Source organism: Pleurodeles waltl, chromosome 5 (genome assembly GCF_031143425.1).
Source record: "Pleurodeles waltl isolate 20211129_DDA chromosome 5, aPleWal1.hap1.20221129, whole genome shotgun sequence".
Classification (NCBI taxonomy): Eukaryota; Metazoa; Chordata; class Amphibia; order Caudata; family Salamandridae; genus Pleurodeles; species Pleurodeles waltl.
The window spans coordinates 1,187,305,814-1,187,318,815 of NC_090444.1; the positions used below are offsets into that span (position 1 = coordinate 1,187,305,814).

The 13,002-nt window shown below is 42.1% G+C and overlaps 1 protein-coding gene across 3 annotated transcripts in view; it reads left to right on the forward strand.

Moving 5' to 3' along the window:
- Positions 1-13,002, forward strand: part of CRYBG1 (crystallin beta-gamma domain containing 1) — a 785,716-nt gene that overhangs the window by 228,035 nt on the left and 544,679 nt on the right. The window lies entirely within an intron of this gene.

Genomic DNA, 13,002 nt, shown 5'->3' on the forward strand with positions numbered 1-13,002 from the left:
CTGGCAGGGGAGCCCCGGTGCTGGCAGGGGAGCGTTGGTGCTGGCAGGGGAGCGTCGGTGCTGGCAGAGGAGTCCAGGTGCTGACAGAGGAGATCCGGGGCTGGCAGGGGAGCCCCAGTGCTGGCAGGGGAGCCCCGGTGCTGGCAGAGGAGCCCCGGTGCTGGCAGGGGAGCCCTGGTGCTGGCAGAGGAGTCCAGGTGCTGGCAGAGGAGCCCCGGGGCTGGCAGGGGAGCCCTGGTGCTGGCAGAGGAGTCCAGGTGCTGGCAGAGGAGCCCCGGGGCTGGCAGGGGAGTCCCGGTGCTGGCAGAGGAGCCCCAGTGCTGACAGGGGGGTCCCGGTGCTGGCAGGGGAGCCCTGGTGCTGGCAGAGGAGCCCTGGTGCTGGAAGAGGAGTCCAGGTGCTGGCAGGGGAGCCCCGGGGCTGGCAGAGGAGCCCCAGTGCTGGCAGAGGCGCCCCAATGCTGACAGGGGAGTCCCGGTGCTGGCAGGGGAGCCCCGGGGCTGGCAGGGGAACCCCGGGGCTGGCAGGGGAACCCCGGTGCTGGCAGGTCCTGCACTAAGGTCACCTGTGCTCAGATAGTTCTACGTGGAAAGCAACAGAGCTTTTGAGTTCCCGGGCTCCCCGTGTGGCTACAGCACTGTGCCCGGTGTTTATTTGAATTCTAGGACCTGTAATCTTGGTATTCCATTATAAATCCAGAATTAAAGGTAACCCAGTGCAAAGAAAATTCCTGTACTGGATGAGCGACTCGTGCATAGACTTGGTCAAATTGCGAAATAAGCTGCTTTGGTCAGTAATTAAATTTGAGATGAACTGTCGATTTAGGTGTCACAAATAAGACATGGACATAACACACACAGGCAGAATGGAAACAAGGATGTTTCAAAAATAAGCAGGCTGAAAACTAGACTGCCCACTTGACATACACTTAAAAGCAGTTTACCCATCAAGGCCACTTTGTTCAATCAAGTGAGATTGCTTTACTTGCCTGGGCATTCATGTAGTTGGTTGGGGCAGAAGGATGGCTGGGGCCCTTTGAATGTGACCATTTGCCACTATTACTCCTAAATGATGGTCTGCTTCTGACAAAGGCACTGGAGGTGCACTTGGGTAGAAACTGAAGCAGCAAGTAGCGGTAAACAGGGTTCTCATTATGTTTTTGTGTGCAAGAGCTACGATTCTGCATTTAGCGCGTGAAAGCTTGGTTCTCTAAAAAAATACAAAATAATATCTACTTCTATTATATATTCAGAAATGCAATTATTTTGTACTCAAACATCAGTTTTCAGTTTATGAAAGTATGCAAGTTTATGTTAAATACTTGCTATTAATTTTAGAACAATACAATCGATACCCAAAAATCTATTATTTTCACTTTCAGCATATACAGGCTTTAATGCCCAAACATTATTTATCATTACTGTGTCAGGGCCAAAATGATATCATTGATGGACAGTGAACATGGATGTTCAACTTTTGGATGCGAAGAAAAGGCACTATTATGTTACAGCTGGCATTATGGATGGACACCAGACATGGCAACTCACATCGTGCCACCGTGTGTCACACGATTTCGACTCTCTTCACACGGTCACGCGGTGAAGGGGGGAAATCACTCGGTGGCAGGGAAGAGCAGCTGGAAACCACTGTAAAGTGTGGATTTGCAACTCCTGTTTGAAGGCTGTAAACACTCCAGGACATCAATGCACCCCGGCAACCTTCGAGTTTTTGTTTTTTCATAAGAGGGGAAAGGAGGTCAATGGGAGCAAGGCGCGGGGGCAGACGGGCAGTAGTTCAGCATAAAGCCCTGCCACTCCACAGCCATGCCCATTTCTCGCACAGCGATTTTTATTTTCAGGTTGGCAGGTCTGACACCATCATAACAAATCCCATTTTAACCATGCTAATTTCCCAGGGCCAGTATTTTTCCTGGAGGGGGCGCAATTGTGTAATGTGTGCCCCTTTGACAAGAATAACACCAATATGCTAGTGGCAACATTTTGCCAGGTGTGTGCACCATCATAACATGGGTGCCCAGGTATGCAAATGTATGAGCAAACTACACATACATACGCAGATGAGCTTGCGTATGCAAATAGACACCGCAAAATTAGAAAACACTTTTTACTTGCTTGCTGTGCTGTTGGGATGCTTCAGGTCAGGCGGTCTCCACTGCGCTATGATGAGGAGCAGGCCGTAGACCCAGTGCCAGAAACAGGAACCAAGATGTCCGCAATTCCACACTGAAAACATGAAATGCAGCTAGAACAGTAGTGTGGGATTGGTGAGTAGATGGCCGTGCCCAATTTGTGTGCCAACTTTTTATAGGGCTAGAGTCTGAATTATTAATATAACATATTTAACCTTCTATTGTCTTGTTAATTTTTGCAGCCTAGGGGCCAAAACAGGTGTCTGCAGTAAATCCTTGATGGGGCTGCAAGTCATTGATGCTTTTAGCTCCTTTCTATCTGACATATTCGCCTGAACAATTGGCAACTTTCGCCTGAACTAAATGTAATAATTTTATACAACAACGACATTATATTGTATTTGTTAATTCTGCCAGTGTTACAATCCACTTATGGTCACTGCAGTAATGTTTTTATGCCTGTTTCCACTTTATCTACGAACTGAACATATCAGAACATATTAGTGAGGTACAGGGACCCCCACTGAAAAACAGGAACTCTCCTTAGTTCATGAAGGTAAGGCATGGACTTATTCAAAGTCTTTTTGCTTTAAACCAATCTGCTTTAGAAGTTATCACGTTTACTTATCACGGAGCCTCTGTGGGCACTTCAACTCCCTAGTTTTGGCCACGCACTCAAACATAGTCATCTACATTGGAAATAATTCATTTACCTCAATCATCACACTGTGATGGACGTTTCAATGCTAAAACCACCCATAGTTTGGCCTGCCAAGCCCCAAGCATTGGGGATCCACTTTCTCCCAAAGTCTCTCTATTGAAGTATATAATTATCATCAGCTGACAGAGGTTCAACCGTCATTTTCCCTCAAATTTTCAAACTTCAGACTGAGTCGTTTTTTAGGTTCCTTTGTTTCAGTTTTCATTTCTCAGATGTGGGTACACAACCATTCTGACAGTTCTAGGAATATGGGACTAGGCGTTCTCTGGGAGGAATTTGAAGTCATCTTCCTTTGTAGGGAGATGTAGTGTCTCCGTTGCTTTCTTCATGGGTGCCAAGGCACAACTTAGGTTTGGCTGATCCAGCATAGAGCTTGTACCTTCAAGCACCATATTGTTTCCTACTCCTTCCGAGAGCTGTGTGCAGTCCTGTCAATCAACACAGCAGTTGAAAGTACTACTAGATAACGTGGATGAGTTAACATTCGCCTCTAGTTTGAATCTTGACATGGCCAACTTTAAGTCACATCCTTCTGAGGTTGTAAATTGAATACAATTACGTTCGGCGAGATTGACATCTGTTCTTTTCCCTGCTTATAAATTATGCAAATGTGTTATGCAATGCAACGTAAAACACAAATTACTATTAATGAGCTGCAAATTATCACAAGTAATATCTCTTGCATTATTTATACTGATTATTAATGGTACCTCTTTTTTGTAAATAAAACAATGCTAGTGCACCACTATATTCGTGCTAACCTTTCTTATAAAAGGAATTCCTTCACATTGTATTTCACTTGTAGATCGTAAAACAGTGCTTTAGTTGGGGTGCAAGGATATCCTGACCACTGTAAATGCAGAGACTGTGAGTGGTCATTACCTGACCCCTAATGGTGTCTCTTTAGTTACCTGCAGATAAAGTGCCAGTTTTAAGAAACCCTATCTAGATGTTTTTACAGCTCACATGATGTCAGTTCCTAGGATGTCATCAGTGTCAAAGGACAAATTATGACATTTCCTGTAATTACATAAGTGGGACAAAGTGTGTGTGATGGCACTTCCGATAACCTTCAAACAAACATAAATGATGGACGGAATGTGGAATCAATCAAACACTCACCCCCAGTCACAGATCTGGGTTTAATCCATCAATTATTTTGCTCACCATGCCACACAGCCATATGCAAATCAGTTTTGATCCTGCTCCCTATGGGAACAGTCCAGCCTGAACTGCCAGGCCAGGTCCTCCTTGGACCAGAAACACGCATTTTGGGACCAGTTTCAGGGTATCACCCTTCATCAGCCAGACTAGCTTGACTCCTGTGGCATGGGGAGCAAAGGACCCATATCTGGGCATACCTTTCCCTCTTAGTGCAACAAATGCAAAAAGAACAAATGATGGACGGAATGCTGAACAATGTCTAACATCCACCCCCAATACAGAGATTTGGGCCTAAATCCATCGTTTTTTTGCCACCCATGCCATTCCAGTTTGGAACCAGCCATATGCAAATCAGTCTTGACCTTGCTCCCAAAGGGAACAGTCCAGCCCGAACTGCCATCTAGGTGCTCCCTTGGCTGGAAACAAGCATCCTTGGACCGGTTTCAGGGTATCACCCTTCATCAGCCAGGCTAACTTGTCTCCAGTGGCATGGGGAGCAAGGTCTGCAAACAGTTAATAGGGCTAAATAGCCAATGGGACAAGTAAGCTTTTGATTCACAGTAAAAGTAGTAAATTACGACTCTCAGATTTACACCTACGAATAGGGGTAGATTGATTGCTTTCTGGAAATCACAAGCATTCTCTGGAATATGCATGGAAAGCTGTGCGAGGCATAAGTTTGAATGCCTTTTCCTGGGAAAGCCGTGTGACAATCCCAGAGGAATCCTACTCCCCTGTGCTGTTTTATCAATTTTTTCATTTTTCTCCATGGGAATTGTGTTTATTTTTTTATTTTTTTTACGAAACCTCTTCCATTATCCATAATCAAATCTGGGGATGATCCATTCCCCTTCTTAGCTTGGAAAGGGATTTATGCCAGGCCTTGGCCGGATTAAAACTCTGACCCCTTCCAGGGAAGACAGGGGAATGAGAGGAGTTTGTGAATGCTGATAAACTTGCACATTTGTGATTGTTCAAAAACTTAAAAGACTAACCACACCTTGGAGTGTTCACTTTCCTTACTGTTAAGTGGGTTTTACTGGGTACGGGAGACTCCTTCACTCTTCATAGAGATGTCCGCACGCAGAAACAGACTTACGCCTTTCAAGAATCTGTTGTGAATTCCAGGCAGGCGTAAAAAAGGTAAACTTGGTCTTTTTGTTTATACTTGATCTCATTTATGCAAAAATACAAACACACATTATAAAGATCCAATCAACTTGTGATTTTATTGGCCAAGAGGTGTGTGACTCAAGTGGCAGTGAAAAGAGTGCTACCAAAGCTGATGGATTTAGTTGAATAGATTAAAATATGTACATCTGACGATGTATATAAATAACAGAAACGCATCCAGTTTCTTCAATTACTATTGTTTCAAATGGCAAATTCTTTGACCACAATAATGATCTTGACGCAACTGTACTCAAATTTCCAGGAGTGGAGTTAGAAACGTAAACTTGCCTGTCCTCTGCAATGGAAGGTTGAAGAAATGGATAATGTCTTTGCAATGACCTTGATTGAAGTAAGGGACATTCAAAGTAACAGTAGTGGAAGTGACGACAAATATCCAAATATACATGGATGCCTTGAGCACAACAAACTGAGCCTAAACAAATAGGTTTATTCTAGCACCTTTGTAAAATGCAGTGGCCAAGCGTGGGATTCGTGTTAGAAACACAATAAACACACTCCAAAGATGTGTGTTAACATATTAACGAAATGACTGAGTTTCTTTTTAAATTATAGAAACATTGCCCACTGCCAGTATTTTTAAACACTTGATGCAAAATCACACTCTCCAGTTTCAAAAATCAACCAGAAGTCTTACAGAATTGGAAGGGTCACGCTGATGCCCTTGCCTCTTTTTCAGCATATTGTTTCCATCATGCTTTTTAGGTGACAGCGCCTTATTGGTGTGAGCTTCTTCTTGATTTTAGACAGTTCCTTAGCTTGATTGGCTACCTGTCTCATTTCCTTTATGTAATACGGCTTCCACTCTGTCCAGGGTAAGGTTTTCAGGTGGCTTTAGAGCATGTTTTGCCAACATATAAGACAGAGGTTCATCCATCATGTTCCCTTAAATTTTCAAACTTCAGACTGAGTCGTTTATTTAGGTTCTTTTGTTTCAGTTTTCATTTCTCAGATGTGGGTACCAACCATTCTGACAGTTCTAGGAATATGGGGCTAGGCGTTCTCTGGGAGGAATTTCAAGTCGCCTTCCTTTGTAGGGAGATGTAGTGGTCTCCGTTCCTTTCTTCATGGCTGTCAAGGCGCAATTTAGGTTTGGGTGATCCCGGATTGAGCTTGTACCTTTAAGCACCATAATGTTGCCTACTGCTTCCGAGAGCTGTGTGCAGTCCTTTCAATCAATACATCTGTTGAAAGTTCTACTTCACATATTTTTGTGATAATGTCTGAAAATTCACGTTGAAGCGAACCGTCTGTTACCAGATGTTCATGTTGCACCCAAGAAACCAGCGTACTAATGAACAAGAGCTAAGGGTAGTTAATTTGGAACGACGTGTGACCAGGTGATTAAATGATGTACATGGGAACCCTGAAATCTCCACAAATGGCTATCTTTCATCAGACACTGTCACTAAACTGCCTTCTCTCACAATGTCACAGATTTTTGTAGGATTTTACAACCGGAGGTTGTCAATTTGTTGAATGGTGCTACTTAATATCACATATTCCAGCACGGTGGACCCATCACATGCAAATGAAAAATAGGATTAAAGTATATCAGAAGTATTCGGGAAGTGAAAGAGCCTAATGTCCCTATTCATACTCAGCTACACAACATGGTCAGCCCATGATGGTGTTTCAAACTGTGTTTTAACAAAGAAAATAGGGTCAAAGGTACAAACCTCTTGTCACCAAATAATGTTCACATATTACAACCAATATTTTTGTAACCACCGTGGAATTTTGTAAAGCGACCTATAAACTAATAGATCAGTTCACAAACTTCCAAACTGTAATGCATTGCAATCTAACCTTCCTCATCAATGTTCATGAGGTAGGTTGCAAACTGTGACACACTAGATTTGAAAGCCATCACGAGGATGTGAACCTGCTGTGATCAGGAGACCACCATTTGTCATTGCTTTTAATTTTATTGTTTTTAATGAGCCTCATTTTCTTTCCAGGAACGAGGGACACGTTTGAAAAAGTGTTACTACCATTGCAAGGGGAAGGGAGTCACAAATAGACCCTTTCCCTTTCGCAATCGGGCCACCACCTCACTTGAGGTAGCTACCATTTCAGTGTGTTAAAGCTGAATTTTAATTGCTGTACATTGATACACAAGGCACTGATTGAGAAATTTGGAAGGGACACTTGCAACACTAGATCCTGATGCTGAAAAGGTGTCAATTCAGAATCCTATTTTAGGCATCTTAAAAAAAGGTCAGCTCCTAAAAAGGAATTAGGACATTGCAGAAAACCAGCTGTTTGATTGTAAAGTACCCACACCCCCTTAGAATTTTGTAAAGGTATCTAAAAATGTTAAATATGTACAATATTGTGGTAATTAATTAATCAGTGACATTGATTTTGATCGTTCATCATCATTACTTTCTGCAGATCCTACTTTCCTGATGGAATTTTTGTGTTTGATCCAGACTGTGCAACAGGTGCAGTTTAAGACCAGTTGCACAGTGAGCATGTGACCCATATCTGGGCATACCTGCCCCGTTGAGAGCTTCTCACATAGAAAAACATAAATGTGATGGACGAAATGCTTGAACTAATTCATCCACTGTGCCATAGGTGCACCTTCTGTTGATGCCCAAACGTGGCAAAAAACAGTCTGGGTTGGTTTGTGTTACCACCTGGAGAAGACCTGACCTAGTACCTGGGATTTTTTTGTATTAGGGCGGGCATGCTTTACATGGAACTCATTTGCCTCGACGTATACCTACATTGTTACATTGGGGCGGTATACGCTGTATCATATAATGAAAGAGTAACATTTTAGAGAACTAATTTAGATTGCCATAAACTATGTTGAACAGGAAGAAAGTACAAAATAGTTTAATAAGAGGTGTGTGTGGGGGGGGTGCATGTGTGTGTGTCGGGAGTGTTACTAAAAGTGGGAAGAGTTGTTTTTTAATGAAGTTGACAGGCAAATAGTTTCTGGTGGTGGTTGTGGCACCAATAAATGTGTGTTTCTGACCAGATGTGATTTTGAAACGTTTTACCTCGAGTTGTAAGGAGTTTCTGCCTGTGAGTCTTTTTAGACCACTAGAAGACCTAATGTTGATTGGTAAGTAGGTTTATTCTGTTACATGACTTTTAGGGTGAGGCAGCATACTTTGAACTTAATTATTTCTGTTTATGGTAACCAATCAGATCACTGACTATTTGTGATGTTATTGTTTTTTTGTGCATTGGTTACAAATCTGGATGCAGAGTGTAGAATTGCTTTAATGAAAGCAAGTGATGACTGTGGTACACCTTCAAGCATAGGAGCCCCCAAGTTAATCTTACAGATGATGGATTGGAACTTGAAGCGCTGCTTTTATGTCGTCATGAGAGATAAAATGCTTACTTTTTTTATGGGCATCGAGGATGAAGTTAGCTGTCTTGGCCAACTGGTCGAGGTGAGGGATAAGAGTATACATTTTAAGAAAAAACTGAAAATTTTACTATAAGAAAGAGGTAAGGTGAGAAGCATTATATTTTCAGAATTTCCAGAAGTGACTAGTCAAATTTGTTCCTGTGATTGTGTGTGATAAACTCTGTTTTTTATGAGTTAAAAATTAAAAAAGTTTTAAGCATCCAGGTGCTGAGTTTCCTAAAGCAAGTGCGAGGAGTTAAAACATCCTCGTGAGCTGAAATTTCTAGGCAGACTGTGATGTCATCCGCATCGCTGTAAGGAGATTCCTGTTCTCCAATATCAGGTTCACTGACTTCATTTGCAAATTGAATAGGGCAGGGGAAAGGATTCAGCCCTGGAGAGCCCACAAGATATTTCAGATCTTCTGGAGATGAATTTCTATAGCGTCACCAGTCATTTGGTCTAAAAAGAGGAGAAAAGTCTTGGGTCATGATTAGCGAAGCCTGCTCTTTCAGGGTTTGATTAAGCCTTCCACGAATGTGTGAAACGCTGCTGATAAAGCCAGGCGTGTGAGTAAAACAGGAACTACCCTTGTTCAATATGTGATGCACATCACCGAGAATCTTCAGCTTAGCTGTTTCAGTGCTGAGACTCAGGCACAAACCAACTTTCCATTATCCTTCCCAACTTCATTGAACTCCTTCTGAAGTTGTTCTGCTCACACAGTTTAGCATGTCAATATCCTGAAAGGTATGTTTATATTTTTTATTGGCTTGTGCAGACTCTTTGGTGTTTGGAGGCACTATCTTGCCTCAAATATATGAAATTGAAGACAGGACCTTGTTTTGTGATTTCTCTTTTAGTACATGCCATGTCTTCACACACAGCAAGATTCCAGGTTCTCTTCTACTTCCAGGCTCCCCAACCCCTTCGCCCTGACTAAGGTCACAGTCAGCACTTGTGTAGGGCGATCTTTGAGCCAGGAAAGGCTTCATTCTCGTGCATGACTCTGTTGTAAAACGGTGTTTTCCAGCTCAAACTGAGTATGAGAAACTGTGTTTTGGCGAGATTTTTGTTTTTTCATTTGCCACCAAAACATGAAAACTTATGTATTATTTACGATTTTACTGCCTTTTTTTCCTGGTTATGTAACACTGTATCCGGCTTTGTTTTAGTGACTAGTAAATATATTTATGTGCAGTTTACACAGTTTATGTCAATATTGCATTTAATACTTTCTGAAGGCCGCATGCATGATTTGCTTCTGTAGCACGTGTTTTTTGCATGAATTGTATACCATGAACATTTTGTTACGAAGATACAAATTAAAGGACACGCAAAACGTATGCGATTTTTCAAGAATAAAAATAACTGAGCTAATTTTAGGCTAGAAATTGTTCCTGACTGGGCTATAGCATTATTTTTTCATTTCTGGCAAGGCCGGTGCAGACAGTGAGCCTCCATAGAGTGAATGAGATACCCCTCGGAAACCATCCATCTGACATGGACTGCACTGTGGGGGCTATGCAGAGACAGGAAATCAGCAAGTCTCCCAGTTCCCCATACCAATGCATTCATCAAAAGAAAGGAACTGCTATATCATTTATTCACCATACCACTTATCATTTTTGCTTTGATGTAAATAGAGGAACCCCAAGACAGTCTGCGTTACCAGCCCCTTTCTTGTACAGTTACAATATATTTTGTCACAGAGATGCTTAAGCCGGAACTATGCAACAGCTATTTCCAGTGACTGCAGCGTATGTGACCCCTGATGACCAAAGGACAACATGAGCAGTAAAAGATGAATTAAATAAGAAAAGGTTGGATTGAAGTTTGAAATCTTTAACTCTGGGCCTCACGTACTTTGCTTTCCCTCTGCCTCAATATTTTTCTGTGAGATGTGATGATAAATGTGTTGTAGATAGTTTCCATCATTCCAGCATCAGTGCGGCTCACACGGTTTATTGTCTTGTAATGCAAGTACTGAAAGAATGGAGAATGACATAAAGAAGAGTAAAATATTACTGTCCGCCCTTCAACTTCCATGGTACAAATCAAAAAACACGGAGCTACTGAACTCTGGATGTAAACAAATCACTTAAAACTCAATGCATTAAAAACTGAAATCCTCACATGCGGAGACTAGAATAGAAAAGATCCACTGAGAACATCACCTCAGGAACCTAGAACATCACCACGTTCAACAGAAGTAAGAAAACAAGCATGGCATATCTTTCCACATATGGGAGTACCTCAAAGTCCAGACAACTACATCCCTCTTTACCTCACAACTGGATTACGTAAATGGTCTGTAACATGGAGTCTCAGCTTCATTTATGCAACACCTACAAGTTACAGTACGCTATGGTGAGAAGACTATTACACCGAAATCTATGAGACCACATCTCTCTTGCCTTAAAGGCTCTTCACTGGCTGTGAGGTCACCAGAAGATCAACTTTCAAGTTTCAGTGCATTGCACTTAAGGCCATAAATAGCAATGGACAAGCTTTCGTTCCACTACAACATAGGAGCTACACTCAGAAAAGGACACTATGATCCAGGTTAGCACCATAACTACTTATACCCACTCACAAAAAGAAGCCGATTAGAGGTACGATGGTCTTGGTGGAAGCGCACAGTTATGAATCTCACTCCCTAGGATGATTAACACATTTGACAATCACCTTGAAATTGAGGTAGCAGAATATTTGTGAATTTTTCACATGTTCACACTTGCCTGATCTTTGCAATTCTGATCTGCATGATTTCCTTCACCAATTAGGGTCAACTTGAAGTATGATTTACTACTGAAATATCCTTAAGTAATTGACTTCCTAACCTCTTCAGCAATATCATTACAGGATGAGAATGAGGATACAATAGTCAGCTGTGTCAACGGCAGTGGATGATTTCATCACTACCGGGAGGCAGGGGTCATCCTCATCTGTGGTCAGGAAGACATTGCCTATAATGCCTTAGGCAGCAGTATCCTTACTGCAGTGTGATTTGAAGCTAGATTTGTAGTAGTGCAGTAGATGGTTATTAACATAATTTTGGTGTTGAAAATAGACTGCTGTTTAAATTATGTTCCTAATGAATAGTAGGTGGGTGATGGGTCTGTAGTCGGTGTGGTCATCAGGGTCTAATGTAGGTTTCTTTAGAAGTAGGAGGATATGGCCTGTCTTGTGGGCTTCTGTGAAGATACTTTGAGTGAGGGTGGTGACAATAGTGAGTACAGGTGACAGAGCATCCCCTTTACTGAAGGACGAGAGTAAGGCATCTTCATAAGAAATAGCTCTGAGGGAACTGAGTATACCAGCAAGATCTGCAAGAGATAAGTCTTTAAAGGAAGACTACTGGGGAATTCTAAGGGTTGGGTGTAAAAGATAAAGCAGGCTTAGGGTTGTCAATGTGCTGTCCAATCTTCTGTATTATTGTTTTTTACCAAAGAAGAGGTTGATGGCATTTAACTTTTCTTTGGAGTGAGGTGGGGCTGGCAGGGAGTTGATGTAGTGACTCACTGTCTTGAAAAGTGTTCTGCTTATGTTGGGAGCTTAAATGATGGTGCTGGTATAGTACATTGTTTTGACTGATGTAATGGGCTGTTTGCTTTCTGTGTACAGGGATTTCAGAATCATTAAGTCATCAGAGGTTATGTTTTCATGCCATTTTCTTTCCTGTCTGCGGATGGATAATTTATTGTCAGCTCGGTTGTTAGAATACCAGGGTGCTGAAGGTTTTGGCTTGGTTGCGTCATGGATGTTGACATAAGTTTCCCAAAAAGTGTTGACGTTTTTTCAAAAGGGTGTTGGAACAAGACATGGAGTTGATCAGATGAGAAATGAGTTCAGTCATTAAGTTCCTGCACAGATGGATGATGGAAAATGGAATCCTCTTGCCTTGATCTCTTCTTTTAAAGGCCCTTTCGGTGGGAAAACCACTAGTGACGTCACTTTTTGTGCAGAAGGATCATGGAAAAGGAAGACCTCTTGACTGGCGCCTTCTTTTAAATATGGTTTTAGAGGGAAAACAAGTGATGCCACTTCCTCTGCAGATGGAATATGGGAAATTAGGTCCTATTACCTTGCTTCTTCTTTTGAAGATGTTTTTGGCTGTTTAACAAGAAATGTATTTTCCTGTGTAGAAGGATAATGGGACATCAAGTGATATAGCTTCCTGCACAGATGGATGATGGATGATGGAAAAAATATGACAAGCAGCACGGCAGAGTTGGTCTAATGCATGTCTAAACTACGAATAGGCTGAACCACCCCATAGGTAGCTCAATGTGAATTACAAATTGAAAGATGTTTAATACAATGATTGGCACAAAGTGCAGATGAACACGAGCACAGAATGCATACAAATTGCATGAAAATAAAATGGGATTTATGATGTTC